Source organism: Aythya marila (genome assembly GCF_965140915.1).
Source record: "Aythya marila genome assembly, chromosome: 2".
NCBI classification, from domain to species: Eukaryota; Metazoa; Chordata; class Aves; order Anseriformes; family Anatidae; genus Aythya; species Aythya marila.
The window spans coordinates 37,607,166-37,621,460 of NC_139043.1; the positions used below are offsets into that span (position 1 = coordinate 37,607,166).

General features: G+C 43.5%; 1 long non-coding RNA gene across 1 annotated transcript; it reads right to left on the reverse strand.

Annotated features, from left to right (window-relative positions):
• Nucleotides 1-542: 542 nt before the first annotated feature.
• LOC309875429 lies at nucleotides 543-14,295 on the reverse strand. Its single transcript, XR_014317035.1, has 3 exons — nucleotides 14,217-14,295; nucleotides 2,763-2,860; nucleotides 543-643 (listed from the first exon to the last, which is right to left on the reverse strand). It is a non-coding gene; the product is annotated as an uncharacterized lncRNA (long non-coding RNA).

Consider the following 14,295-nt stretch of genomic DNA (forward strand, 5'->3'; position numbering starts at 1 on the left):
ACAGTTCTGTTGCTCGATAGTCTGTCTTCTGCTCTGGGCAAGAAAACGTGTGGTTATGTGTAAATTACACAGTCAATTATCAGGCTGTCATGTCTTAATTTTGAGCATTTGATCTTGCTGTTCTTTCATTGGAGGCCGGAGTATTTCTGTGGATCATGGAGTTGTTTTTATTAATTTGTTTCAGAGGAAAGTTAATTGCCAATTCAAAATCACATGCTGAGTGAAACAGATTTCTGTTGTGTTCCATGGCTTTGATTGAACTCTGGGACAGGAGAATAATATTTTAAGAAATTGCACTGTGTGGAAACAAAGAACACAAAGACAATGGGAGAGAAACAAATGTTTGTGACCGATCTGAGGCAGAAGAGCCAGATTTGCAACTAGAGATGGGAGGCCGAGATCTGATTAAAAAAGCACAGATTGTGACTGGGACAGCACAGCGAGAGTCTCCTTCCAGACACAGAAATAAATCTTGTAGGCAGCTTCAAGCCATGCACAGTCTGGACGGTGAGGCAGACGGCAGCTCTCCCAGAAGTGCTGGAGAGCGTTTCCGCAGAAGCTGAGCGGGCTGTCATTTTCGGAGTCGGTAGGGAGAGCTTTGTTAATCTGAAGTAGGAGTCAAGTGCACGAGTCCCCGCTGCAGCTGCAAGAGACGCGTTAGCTTTGGAAGAAAAGCCACAATCGGCAGAAGGTGAATGAGTGAAACTCGAGTCTCAGTCGCAACAGTGAGAATATGTGAGCACGAAGTGGGGAAATGTTTGCCTCGTCTCGCTGCCTCTGTGGAGGGAAGCTGTCTTGCTGCAGAAGTGTGAAATCTGGAGAGCAGCACTTACGCATCACAGCCGATAATAAAAAGTGAAAGCCTGTGGATGCAGCCGAGTCACAGGCTCTGGCAGTCATCAGGAGGCAGGAGAAAGCTTTTCTCTTTGCATATGAGAGGTTAACGTTAGGCAGAGTTGATCACAAACTGTGTCAGAGAGGGCTTGGCAAAAACTTCCCTATGTTTTCATCTACAAATCCTTGTTTACAAGCAGACTGCAGCTTCATAATAAACTGCATTGGTGGCAGACTCGCTGGCTTCAGCCTTCAATAGAAGTTTGGTAGGACAAAGTCTACAGAGCTCGTTTATACATACATTGATCTGATTTAAAGCAAACAAACAAGTAAACCCGATTAGTCTCAGATGGAGCATGGAGTCTGATTAACTAAATTATTTGTGAAGTTAGTATCCTAGAGAAAGTCCTGAAGATATTACCACAGAATTACCAGAACATCATTTCCCAGCTCCTACAATTAAAGGGACAGTTTTCCAATTTATCTGGGTTTACTTTTGAAGGAACAAGAACAGAAATTCTTAAGTTGTTACATTAAAATACATTACAATGGATCCCTGAAGCAGAGATGACTGAAAGAGTCCAAGCTGGTAGCAGGGGAATTGCTGGCCTCCTGAAGCAAAACAGGCACAGATTTGTTGAGATGGGCTGAAAAAGTAATTTAGCTCCATGTGTTGCACAGCAGCCGAGGACGGCTGCCATTTGGCAATCTCGCCAGACAATTAAAGGAAGAATTTCAGCCCACTCGCCAGTTGTTTTTTAAAAGGAAGAGGGCAAGGGAATCACTTGTGATGTTTGGTATCGATGTTTATCAGTAAGGATGAAGAGCAGCTCCTGCTTGCCACACCACTGCAAAGGAGGAGGCCAGGTGGAGAGAGGTGCTGTGTCACCTGAGGTGTGACTTGTCTACCAGCAGCTAAAGGGCTCATCAAATCAACTCTCTGCCTACTCCAGATTAGAAAAACTTGGGGTAAGTGATAACAGATCAGATCGTACGCACCTCATGGCTTGGGATTTATCCTGGATGATGCTGGGCCCAGGACCTGCTTTCCCACATCCTACAGATCAGCAGGTCCATGGCCGGGTGCAGGCACGGCTGCCACACAGCTGCAGCACATCGTGGGCAGGGACCAAGGGCAAGACCCCCAGCATAAAAGCGGGTCCCTGGGAAGCAGGGCAGCTCTTGCTGAGGTCTCTTCCAGCTCCTTCTCTCAAGGCCACCAGCTGCACTATCTCTAAGCTGGCCCTAAGCCCAGGAGACTGACCCCCCTGGAGCTCCTGGGTGCTCTCCAGAATTCGTTTCATCTACCCAGCCAGTGACCTCCTCCTGTCTGCCATGGACAGCTGACACCAGCTTCCCTTCCCTCCCACTTGCTGTGATCTTCAGCACTGCCTCCATCTAGCTCATGCTATTGCTGATTTATGTGCAAGGCAAATAACACATTCCTTGCTACAAGGTCTGCTGTTCTCCCGTCCATTGCTCTCCACCTTCGCAAGCAGGTGGTTCTTTGAGCCTACGATGCTATCTGAACAGTGGTGCTTTCTGCTGGGTCTAGAAAGTGCATTTACAACTTGGATTGATGTTAAATCTCTCAGGAATTTCTATCTACAAATTAAGCACGTTCTGTCTTTCCGCAGGTTATTGTTTATTGGGCATGAATTTAAGTAGTTTGCAGAGGAATGCAGCTGAGGCAGCGAAGTACTGGTTGCCATAACTGTCAGTCTTACAGATTGGTGGCAATATCAAAATAAGAAACAAGCTATTAAAAATACGTGAAAATCTCCAAATTGCATTTGGGATTTCTGAGACAGAGAACAGAACACGTGAGACACAGATTTTCAGCGTTTCCAGTTCATTCAGGCTTGGGGTTCGTTAACCCAATGGGACCGTATCATTGGGAACTGTCATCAGAGATGCTGGGGACTTACCGAATAAGAAGGGACAAGTAGACAGAGCAAACCTCCGGTGTGGTTAGGATCCTGTAGCATACCATTTCCTTGTCAAAATGACACCATGCACATATCTCCTGTGGAAAATAATGTTTGAAAAAGCAAATAGCCAATGGTCACATGATTGATTTTTTTTTTTTAAAACAGAAGGATGCAGATTATGGAGAAAAGGCACCTCATTTGAATGCCAGGAAGGGGGGAGATAAGCACATTGATTCAGGTATTTTGTCTGAGAGTGTCTCAGGCAGCCAGTACAGTACGGAGCAGCCCTAGCAGCCAGAGATAATGCTCCTGAATACAGCCGCAGTGGATTTATCACCACCTGACAGAGCTGGTGTTGATGCTTCGAGGCAGCACCTGCAGGCTCAGGCAGCATTTCAGAGCAGTTCAAATACCATCAGCTAATAGATCGAACAGTGTGCAAAGGCCTGAATTACGGCAATGTCATCTGTTGGCAGTGCTGTGTTTGGGAAAGGAAGTTGTGAGCAACTGTATCCCAAAGAGGCTTTGCTATAAACTCTCAGGAACATATTTTATTCAGAATTTCATATGGAGGACTAAAACTGTGGAAGAAATATGGAAGAAATGGACCTCTGTCATTTTCTTTTTCTTTAAAGCATTACAAATAGGCAGAGCCTGTACGAGGAAAAGCCTAGGCAAGGTGGGATTTAGAGCCCCTACATAATTTAAACACTTTTGAAACTCCTATTTGTTGTAGGATCTGTTTGATAATGAAATGTTTTAATGTTTTAGCAGAAAGCTTGCTAAAATGAACCGAACTGGAACTGACCACTGCTGTGCATAGCCTGGTGACTTCTGTTTTGCAGAGAAGGAGGTGATGTTTGTTCAGTCAGTGAGAAAAGCACTGCGAGGCTACAGCCTGTGGTGGGTGGGAGCTCTCGCTCGAGTGTCTGCGCTCTTCCACCACTGATGTACAGGTGTCTTCATAGAAAGGCGACGTCTCAGTCTCTTGCCTGAGAATAGGTACCTATTTCCAGCTTCTTTCAATAGTTTCTTTTTTAAATAGGCTTTACTCCAGATAACCAGGCTGATATATTTACTATGCCACGTACAGATGTTAACCCACACTGTTCATGAACGCAATCTGCAATGCTGGCTGACCTGGAATTTCAGTGCTGTGCATTGCCAGGGGTTAGACGTATGGGTGGTAGATGGCACAGTTCTTTATACGTATAAAGATGACTTCCCTGTCACATATTTTGCACTTCAAAAATGCTAATAGAGGCAGATAAAAATAGCAACCACAAATGATATTTTCAAAATCAAATAAAACCCTTATCTGTTAAATCAATAAATAGTGGTATGATTCATCTGATTCTGTGGATTAATCCTGAGAGCCGACTTACTGTTCAGATCTGTAGAGAAAAAGGAAACTTGAATCTATAACTAAGATAAGCTCCACTCAGAACAGTAAATGTGTTTTAAAACTTGAGTATGGCACAAAATCAAGTTTGTCCTTAGGTTTTTAATGTTTTTCATCTATTAGATTATACCCAAGCCAAAAAAAAAAAAAAAAAAAAAAAAAAAGTATTTAGGAGGCAAATTGTACAGATTCTGATAATTCTTCAGTTGAAAAAGTTACAAGTGAGTGCAAAGTACAGGCTTATTTGACCAGCAGGAAAAGTAACCAAAACTCTCTCTGGCATATGGAGCAACCAACCTTATTTAGTAAAGATCCTTCCTTTAAATTGTGGAATAATATTTGAAATTATTTTAAGAGTTTTGGCCCGACATTTGTTTTTAAAAGGGTTATTTATCCTTCTTATACTGAGATGTGAGGGCATTTCTGCTGTTAGAAAATATTCAGTGGATTAATGAGGTGAGTTATTCCAGCAGACAGAAAGCAGAGGTGCTGCGGATGAAATTATCCCACTGCAGAAAAAATAGGGAATGTTACATGGTATGAAATGCATTGTACTGGGACCTGTACAGTGCGAGTGGGCTCTTGTATTACTCATTCCTATAATGTCTAAGAATCTGCCTTTGGGTGTGGGCACCGATGCATAGTTTCCCACTAGGAAGAGAGCCCTTTCCTAGGCAAAAATGACTGAACATTAACTTCGGATGGGCATTTAGAGTACTAAGATCAGATATGTAAATATGCTTACACAGATGCTAAAATCCATTGTATATGGGCTTGGTTTTAGTATCTAGAGGTGAAAATACAGTGCAGATTCTGTATTCACTTCAAACGCCGAGTGAGTCCTTGAGAATATAATGAAGCATTATATTGCACAGTGACCTCTGCCCAGTGCAAGCTGTTTCCTAGTGCCTTTCTGCCACTGTGATGGCTCTTTATATGCTGCCAAAACATTGTGTTCAGTCAAGATATCTGAGTCTTGAAAATCATCCTGGTATTTTTCTCTTCAAAACAAACAAACAAAAAAAACAAAACTGTAAGTAAGTCAAAGTAGGTTGATTACATTTTTCTAGAGATTTACCATTTTGATGTCTATTTATCATTTTCTTCTAGTTACTGCACTATAAATAAAAGGACAAAAACAATATGCCTAATTCGGCGATTCTCACTTAAGCAGCAAACAAAAAAGGAGGTTGTGTTTCCTCTCCATCTTAAATCAGGCAGTACTAGAAGGATGTTAAAATTTTAGAAATACCCCTTGTACCCATCCTGAAGTCTTTCATGTTCATTTGGCCTGCAGAAGCAGACCTTCAGGGAGGCTTGCCTGTGGGAAGTGTGGGAAGGAGGGTGGAAGAGCCCCACACTGCTGAACTGCAGCCTTTAGTGTCCCCATTCCCCCCCTCCAATATCATTGTGCTGGATATTGCTGGGCTAGTATATTCCCTTCCCTTTTTTTTTTCCCCTAGCCCGATAGACTTCAAACAAGCTACTTTTCCACCGAAAAGGTTGTTTTCCAATCTGCTTATATGAAGTCCCCTTCTAAGCTCATCTATGTTCACTTCACAGAGGGAACATTGGTGTGCCATAAATGCTATCAAATGCTTCTTAGACAAGTGTCAGCAGTCAGCATCTTATTTCTCCATCCTGTGTAATTTTTTAACTTCTTTTTCTCTCTTCATGCTGTGCAAAATGCATCTGTGGCTTTCTCCCTAGCAGCCAGAAATCCTAGAATTTATTTTATTTTTCTTCTGACTGATGGAGCTTTCCGCCTGCTGTAGGACTTCTGGCGGAAGTGGACACACTCCGGGTTTGTTCCAGCATAACCAACATTAAAGTCAGACCATGCCGTGGTCACTTACTGTGTAATTGTTATACTTCTATTCCTCTTTTTCTCTTCTTCCCCTTTGTTTTTATTCTTTACAAACAACAATAGATTGAAGTTATTTGAGGCAAAAAGCATTTCCTCATGTGTATTTTTACAATCTCTAACATGAAGTTACCCTGTCCTAGAGTCTCTGTGTAATGTATACAGTGCTACGTGTGTAAGCTGGGCATGGCACCAGCCAGAGGCAGCAGTCCTTGTAAGCAGGCAGGCAACATAGCTGTGATCTACCTGCCCACCTCAGCCCACTGACCATTTTTTGAGCATTTTTTGATGGATGACAGTGTCATCCATCCTCTACCACTGCTCAGCCCTGGAAACATTCCTCATCTATTGTTTTCCTTCTTCTCTTAGCACATCTCAAAAAGCTTGGCAGAATCTAGCACAAATTACATGAAGTCATGCAAAGCAAACATTTGGAAGCTGCAGAAATGGATGGTTATATATTTTTTTTTCAGCTGTGTATTGGAAGAGACTCTCCTGACCAAGCTGTTTTTCAGCCATGTAAAGCTGTTGATGACACAGGGTTTTCCCTCCGGAAAGGGATATGATCCCATGTAGGACATGACCCCAGCAGCCTGTGGGACCATGTTTGTACCCCTTGGCATCCACCGTCTTTTTGAGGGCTGAAGCCCTGGTCAGCTGAGAAGGGAACAGAAGAGGAAATTAAGGAAATTAAGGTCTTTAGAAATGATTCTGTTGGTGCAGCTGTTTTCTCAGAAAGTTCTACCTGTGATAAATCAGATTTTCATTGGAATCAGAACATTAACTTGCTTATAGTTTTTCACAGACCTTACAGTCCTAGGGACAAGGCATCATGTCACCTGTGTCCTTCAACTAGAAAAGATGAGATCTTTACTTCTTTTGTCTGTGTCTGTGGCCCACAGTAAGTGTAACAGTCTGTGCACAGATCCACTCTGTAAATAATGGTCTTCAGGATATGCTGCCCATATGCACTTTCATCAAATGTTCTGCTTCCCCTCTTTCAAGGTCACTTTAGTTTCTTGGGATTCTGCACGTGAGCAGGCATAATGTGCACCTCATACCTGTGTGTAGTGCAGAAGGAGAGATGGGTATCTGTATGTGCATGAGGATGGCACGTCTGGAAGAATACCAACTACCTTTTTCCTTTCTCATTGCACAACACAAATGTTACTTGTCAGAATCCGCACTGACCATATATTCTGAACTGTCCAGTTTCAGCCATATTTTCACTTTTTTAGCTAAGTCCCAGATGTCACACAATGGAACAAGCAGGACTTCAGGAACTCCGATCAACCACAAAACCATATTCTTCCCAGTTACTCAGAGATTTCTCAGGCATGGAGAATAATTATATGCAAGTATTCATCAAGGGCCATTACTTATGCAAGTATTAACCAAGGCCCATTTAACCCTGGAATATGCTTCATCTCAGTCTGCTCTAAGAAGCAGTGGTATTCTCTCCCTTATAGTTTTTAGATCACCATATTCCTCAAAATAGAACTATAAAACCAAACTGTAACCAGAGTATCATCCAAGCTAGTAAAAATGGGTTTTAATTGAAAGGACACTTTGAAATCCCCGTGCTGAAAAGGCCGAAACCATTTATGGGTATCTTGGAAGGGAGGGAGGGAAGAAGTGTTTCCAAGAAGAGCAGGCTGTTCTTCCAACAATAAAATATGATCAAAACTACTGTTTAACATTTAGCATTACAAGCTGGCAGCAGCACGCTACATACCATATAGACAGTAATGAAAATACTCGGTCACGCTCTTTAATGTGGTGCAACCACTTTGTGCTGTAAAGTGGTGGCAGAGGCTGGCCCCCTGACAGTCCCTGGCACAGGGAGGGTTGCTTCATCTGAAAAACGTGCGTGCCATGGAGGCAATCAAGCAACATTGCTGCTTCCCTCTCCTCACAGTTGCTGCACCAAAGAGAAGGAGGAGGGATGAAGGACAGGAATTCTCCAAGCAGATTGATTTGGAGACCTTTCTGGTTTTTGTGAGCTAGAAGAGGTTTGCCTGAACATGAAGGAGGGGATTCTGAGCAATGAGGAGCAGCGGTTATCATGGGCAGGAATGATGGGCAGGTTTAATCTTAGGATTTCCGTTCTAACTATAGAATTGGCAGTGCTGAAATACATGTATAATGGAGGGTTCATCCGTGGTTACTGTGAGGGGCCTATTTCTAAGAAGTTGAGATTAACATCTGTCCATAATGAAGGCGGCTTGGATAAAATCTCTTCAGCAATGGTTAGGGGAAAAATGCAGTATTTGCCTTCACTGAGAAGTCACATCCTGGCCCCAAATACATTAGATAGGATGTGACTGGACTTTGTAATCACTGATTTTCTTTTTGAAATTTTTTAGTTTGTTTTAGGCGGCTTGCTGATCATGAATCATAACTTTGTTCCGAGAGGAAGGGAAGATTTTGAACTTTTTGCCTTTCAGTTATTTTTGCAGTGACTTTCAGACTAAGAGCCCTCAGGACTGGTGCTCACTGAATCTCATAAATACAGTCTCACTTTGAAGTCTAGACGAGAGGAGTTAACAGTAAGCCCAAGTGAAATGCTCTTTTTTCCCTTGAATACGAAAGGTTATACTATATCTAGGAATACAGCTACTTTATTAGAGAGTTGAAGCAAACACCACTGTAATTGTCTATTCCAAAGAAGCAGCAGATATCTAGGCCAGATATGACTTCTGACATCTCAAGGAAAAAAAAATCCAGTGGAGAATTAACTCCCTGAACCTAAGTTTAAGTAAGTAACCTGTAAAGTGGGCATTCCTGTGAGGAGAGAAAACAAGCTTGATTTGGGTTTTAGAGACTTAGGACACCAGAAGGGAATGATGATCAGAATTATGTACAAAGCTCTAAGAAGAAGTGACTAAAAGTGCAGTTATAACCTAAAATATCTTTGGTATTTACAAAGAACAAGGATTGATAGATGAGTGATGAAATTAAGAAAGCCAAGATATTCCGAGAAGACAGCTAGTAGTTCTTGCAGGAATTTTGGCTGGCCAACATATTAATGAAAATCTTTATCATTGGTTTAAATGCGAAAGACCAAAGAACGCCAGATTCTATTAAATGGGATTTTCAGACATACCCTCAAGTCTCAGTGATTTCCATAGAGGTGAAAATGTCATTCCTTATTCCACAATGAAACTTGACCTGTACGTAATTTCTGTAGAAAGAACTGTCTCCTAGCAGGTTCATCCTCTGGCAAGAGTTAGGGCTGAGCTGCCTGAGGCATTGTGATTATCTATATCTGAGGTCGGATTAGTCATACATAAAAGAGGCAGATAGATAAGTGATAGATAAATGATGCTGTGATACCTGCACCTCTAAAAGGCAGAAAGCAAGGCAGGAATTTAATATCTGCCAGCACTGGGGAGAAAGGACGGAGATATTTCATGGTGAAATGGTATCCAGGAAGTGAGATAGGAAATGGAGATTTTTTCCTTGCCCAGAAATATGAGAACTAGACCGTTTTCTGGCAGCAAAAGGAGCCAGAGTATAGAGCAGAAACTGGATGGGCTTCAAGAGCTTGAATGAATAGCAGGAGGCATAATAGGAGAAGATTGCAGGGTACGCAGCATGTACAGAAAGCTTTCTGAGGAACGGCGGACAGACAGGGAGAAATTCTGAGAAGGGTTACGGGTGGGTGGGAAAGATGCAGGCAGACATTTATGGCATTTCTGCGACTGAACGGAGGTAAGGAAGGTGGGGAGCTACAGAAGGAAAGATTTCATATGCTGTGGCAGTAGAGGTGAAGATCCTGGGTGGCAAAAAAAAAAAATAAAATCAAGAAAACAAAAATAGTAGGGAAATAAAGGTGGAAAAGATTGAGGCTGGAGGGCGGGAGAGCATGGGGCCAGGATGTGTGGGAGGCATTTAAAAATAAGCAAAGGAGCAGGAAAGGCAGATAAGAGCAGTAGGAGTAAAATGCACTACTTCTCTTCGTGGCCTGTGGTAAATTTTAAAGTTATGCTAGAATTTATTACTGTATTTTAAAATTATGTCATCAAAATATCAAAGAAAGTCTCTCAACTGATGAGGAAATGAGTCACATGGCTCCAGTGCTACACGTTATTTCGGCTCACTGGAGAAGAAGAAAAGAATAGGGAAAGAGCACTAAGACTTAAAAGTGAAGAACAGGCATCTTTGTTGGGCATAACCCAAACAGAGAGCATGATGCACAGATCATTGTGCTGATTCTCTGTCCTGTCATGCCTGCGGTCAGGCTGGCCAGACCTACTTCAGTGCTCCACCACCTTACGTGCTCCACCGATATATTGCATGGAAGATGACATGGGAGAAAAGAGGAAGGCAATGAAGAGAAATGCTATGCAAGACAGTAGAAAGGATGAAAAAACTAATTGAGGATAGCACTTATCTATTAAAAAGTGCTGCTCATTAATAGATTTGAAACAACTTTTCAAGCACACTTTTGAAATCTTCCAATATTCCCGTTACAAATGGGGAAACGCTGAATATTTCATTCTGTAATAAATTACTGGGTTATACTGTATCAGGTGATATCAGGGATTGGGATATGAAGTGATGTTGCCACCTCACAATTGTTCTGCAAGTGTTAATATATTTAAGGCTTTTGTAAAGCTCAAGACTCACCCTGACTGCCAGTGTTGCAGAGCCATTTCCCACTGTAGGAGTGTTTTCTATCTCAACCAAAATAAAAGGAATAGCGTGGTTTCTCTCTGTCTTATTCAAATCCAAATTTGCTGGTGACACAATAATTTTCTTGAAACATAGACAAACAAAATAGCTTTACCACATTACAGAAGCACAAGACATTACTTGCAGGGTGGATTTTGATAGTTCAATTATTTCTGGTGTGTTACGCTGACATCTCCAGCCATATATTTGTTGGCTTGCTCATGTATTGATTACACCTATTGAGGATTAAGGCCTTATTAACATGCTTTCTTTAACTGAGTATGTTTGTTCTTGGCGTCTGTCTGAATACTGGCTGGGACTGTTTCCTGGTTGGCTTTAGAGCACAAATTGCTGGGGAGATGGCCGAGATTTCTCATGACTGTTTTGTCCTCAGAATGCCCCACAAAGCAAGAATTTCCAGACTCTCAGTGTCTACCCTCTCATAACTTTGTCTCTCTGCCTTCACCAACAATGTTAATACGTTTTGAAATAACAGAGGTTCAGAAGTTCACTAGCAAAATACTGGTTTTCATTGCTCAATGAAAAAGCTTTTATACATACATAACTGTAATTTAATGCCATGTTAACATCATCAGGATACATAGCACAGTAAATGTTTGCGTGTTTTAACTAAAGCTCCAGCTAATCCTAATCTAATTAATAAAATATGTTGATGGGTTTTGCAGCATTCTGCATCACGATCTTGCTGGTTTGATGAGGTTTCTCCAAGCCATCCTTCTTTGGATCACATTGCTAGTATTTTTTATTGAAATACAGCTGTCTGGAGTGCTGGTATCAGCTCACCGTGATAGCTAAGATTCTCAGCTTCTTGACACCATGATTCCAAAAAATAGCATTTTGAAATTTCTGTGGTCTTGTAATAATGTAAAAAAGATCCTAGGTAGGCTCTTGTTTAAATGGCTTGGGACATACTGCTGGAATTTAGGTTTCTGCTTGTGAAGCTGATCATAAGAGTAATTACTCTCTGGGGTAAGAGAAAGAGCTGCTATGGGCACTTATAAAGGGCATATTAGATTTCTCTAATATGAAAATGCAAATTCTGAGCAGGTTCCCCTCCTGCATGTGCACTGTCCCTTCGTGGTGCCTTCTGCTAAGCTGTGATCGTACTCCACTGATGGGAAATAATCCTTCCCTTGAACTTTGGGGTTCTCCCCAAGCCTGGATCTTTTGTGTCCATTCTGCTGTTCACTCTCTCTGCCTCTTGCCCTGCCACAGAGAAGAGGCCAGCAGTTGAGACGCCAAGGGAAATGCAGCTCTTCATGTCGAGTATATTCCTGCTGCTCACTGTGCAGGGGCAGTGCACGGTGCCAGGCTCCCTAGCAGATGTGAGACACAAAATAAGCCAGCCTCAACCTCTGCCTGCAGCTGTGGGGAAATGAGGCATCCCCTGAGTCAGCAGGCTTGGCCCTGCTGTCCTTGGGGTGGTCTGGCTGTGACCAGGACAGCCTTGTCGTGGCCATGCCCGAAATGCAGAGCCAGAGCTCCAGAAGCCCTGTGGGCCCATCCTGATGAGGGCGATGGGCTCTGCTTTTTCAGGAGCACTGACGGAGAGCTGTCATGCTCTGATGGGAGCTACTTATCCTAAAAATTTGAACGGGGGGCAGGAGGAAGAACACAGCACTTAACTAGAAAGACAGAGGATCTCTTTTTGCCTGTGTCTCATCGTTCTCCTTTTCTCAGTGCGATGCTCTGCAGTGCTGCTGCTGCTGCAGCCTTCCCGGGGCCTCTTGCTGTCTCCCTGCTGTTTCTCTCTGAGGCTGTGCCTTCTGTAGCAGAACCAGCAGCCCGCAGCTGGGAGGAAGCCTCAGGGGAAGCCAGCGAGGTCCCCAGGGCATTTGCCAGCAGTGATCATCTCCGAGTGCTGCACCAGCCTCCTGCTGGCAGCGTCCCCAGCCTGGTGCAGATGCTGCAGAGCCACAGGACAAGGAAATTCACCCAGGAGCTGGCAGCGCGCTTGCTCTTTTGCCCAGCTAGGCAACCCTGCCCAGTGTGTCAAAGTAAGTCACTGCTGGGATCTTCTCGTTTTCCCCAGTGCAGTCGAAACCTAGATTACAACCAGTAGTTGTAACATTGCCCATCTGTACGTGTGACTGCAGCGCTTGAACCAAGTCCTCCATTAACCTCTAGGCAAAGACATTAATCTACCAGGAAAGCTCTGAACGTTTATAAGAAGGAGATAGAATGATAAAGGATGATGGAGTGGATGGTTGCATTACAAGGTACAGAGTTAAAGCCCGGAGAAGCTGGAGTGAACCATAGGAGAAGGACTGGTACGTGTGATCGCAGCAATCACCGCCAGAGAGTTTGAGTCCAAGACAAAGTGGGTCAGTGTGAACTGTGCAGCACTGTAATTAACGTCAGGCCAAAAGGGCCAGAGTAATTTATGGGACTGAGAATATACGGGGTTGAGAAGCGTACAATTAATTAACGCTGAGCTGGTAGGCATGCAGGAACCTCCGATCCGAAGGGGGAAAGATCCGGATTTAGCCCTTTGGATTTTAGAGAAAAAAATGAGCCTTTTGTGTGCCCAAACAGAAGTCTCTACAAGGATATGTAATTTATGAGGGTTATGGGATATTTGCCATTATTGCAAAATGTTGCCTGTTTTGAAATGCTAATGACATCTTGCATCACTGGGCCAAATTCGGCTTCAGTTACAGTTGTTACACTCAGAAATTCATCAGGGCTGCTAAGATGAGCAAAATGTAAGCAAGCGACGTTTTAATTTTTGAAGTCACGTTAAATTGCAGTCATTGACAGCATGTTAAAAGCATCTACACTGCAATCATTAAATCGGTGTTTTTTTTTTCCAAGCTACGGAAGACTTGTGAAAAACCCTAATATCTGGCTGCGAAATTGCTTACACCCATTTCGCACCGAGGTAGAACTGAGGATGCCAGGGAAAGGACTGCAGAATTACACCCATAAAGGGGAGCCATTCTCTACAGAACCGCCTTGTGCAAAAGCAAATGCAAAGGGAACTCAGACCCCATTTAACAACCTGCAGGGACATCAGCAGGGTAAGTGAATCCCTACCACGTGCGCGTAGATGGAAAAAGGAGACGCGTGCAGTTGGAAAGAGGAGCACCCACGCCTTCTCCTGCCCACGCTAGCTCTGCCCACCGTGGCTAGGACCTGGTGCAGCACATCTCTCAAGCCCTCCTGCAGAAAGAGGAAGCGTGGCGGTGCTGGATGGGGAAATGGCAGCGGCGCTCCGAGGCCTGCTCGCTGCTTCTCTCTCCAACGCTCTCGGGGAGGAGCTGGCTGGGACCTGTCTTCTAGGGCAGCATATGGTCTGCTAAACTTTTCTGCAACTGTAGGATGGCGCGCATCCAGGCAGCTTTCCTTCCCTGCCAGAATTTTAAAGAAATGTTAGCAATGTTTACACTTTTCAGTTTTGACAGTCTCTAAAAATTGCCTGTTTAAACCTCCTCTCCCTCGTCGACAACACAAGCTCCAGCTACTCCTTCGGTGCCACTGCACTCACCCATCGTCACCGCAGGGCTCGGAGGAGAGAAATCCCACCAGCAGGGTCGCTCCCCCTCTGCCACACCGGTGCAGCCTCG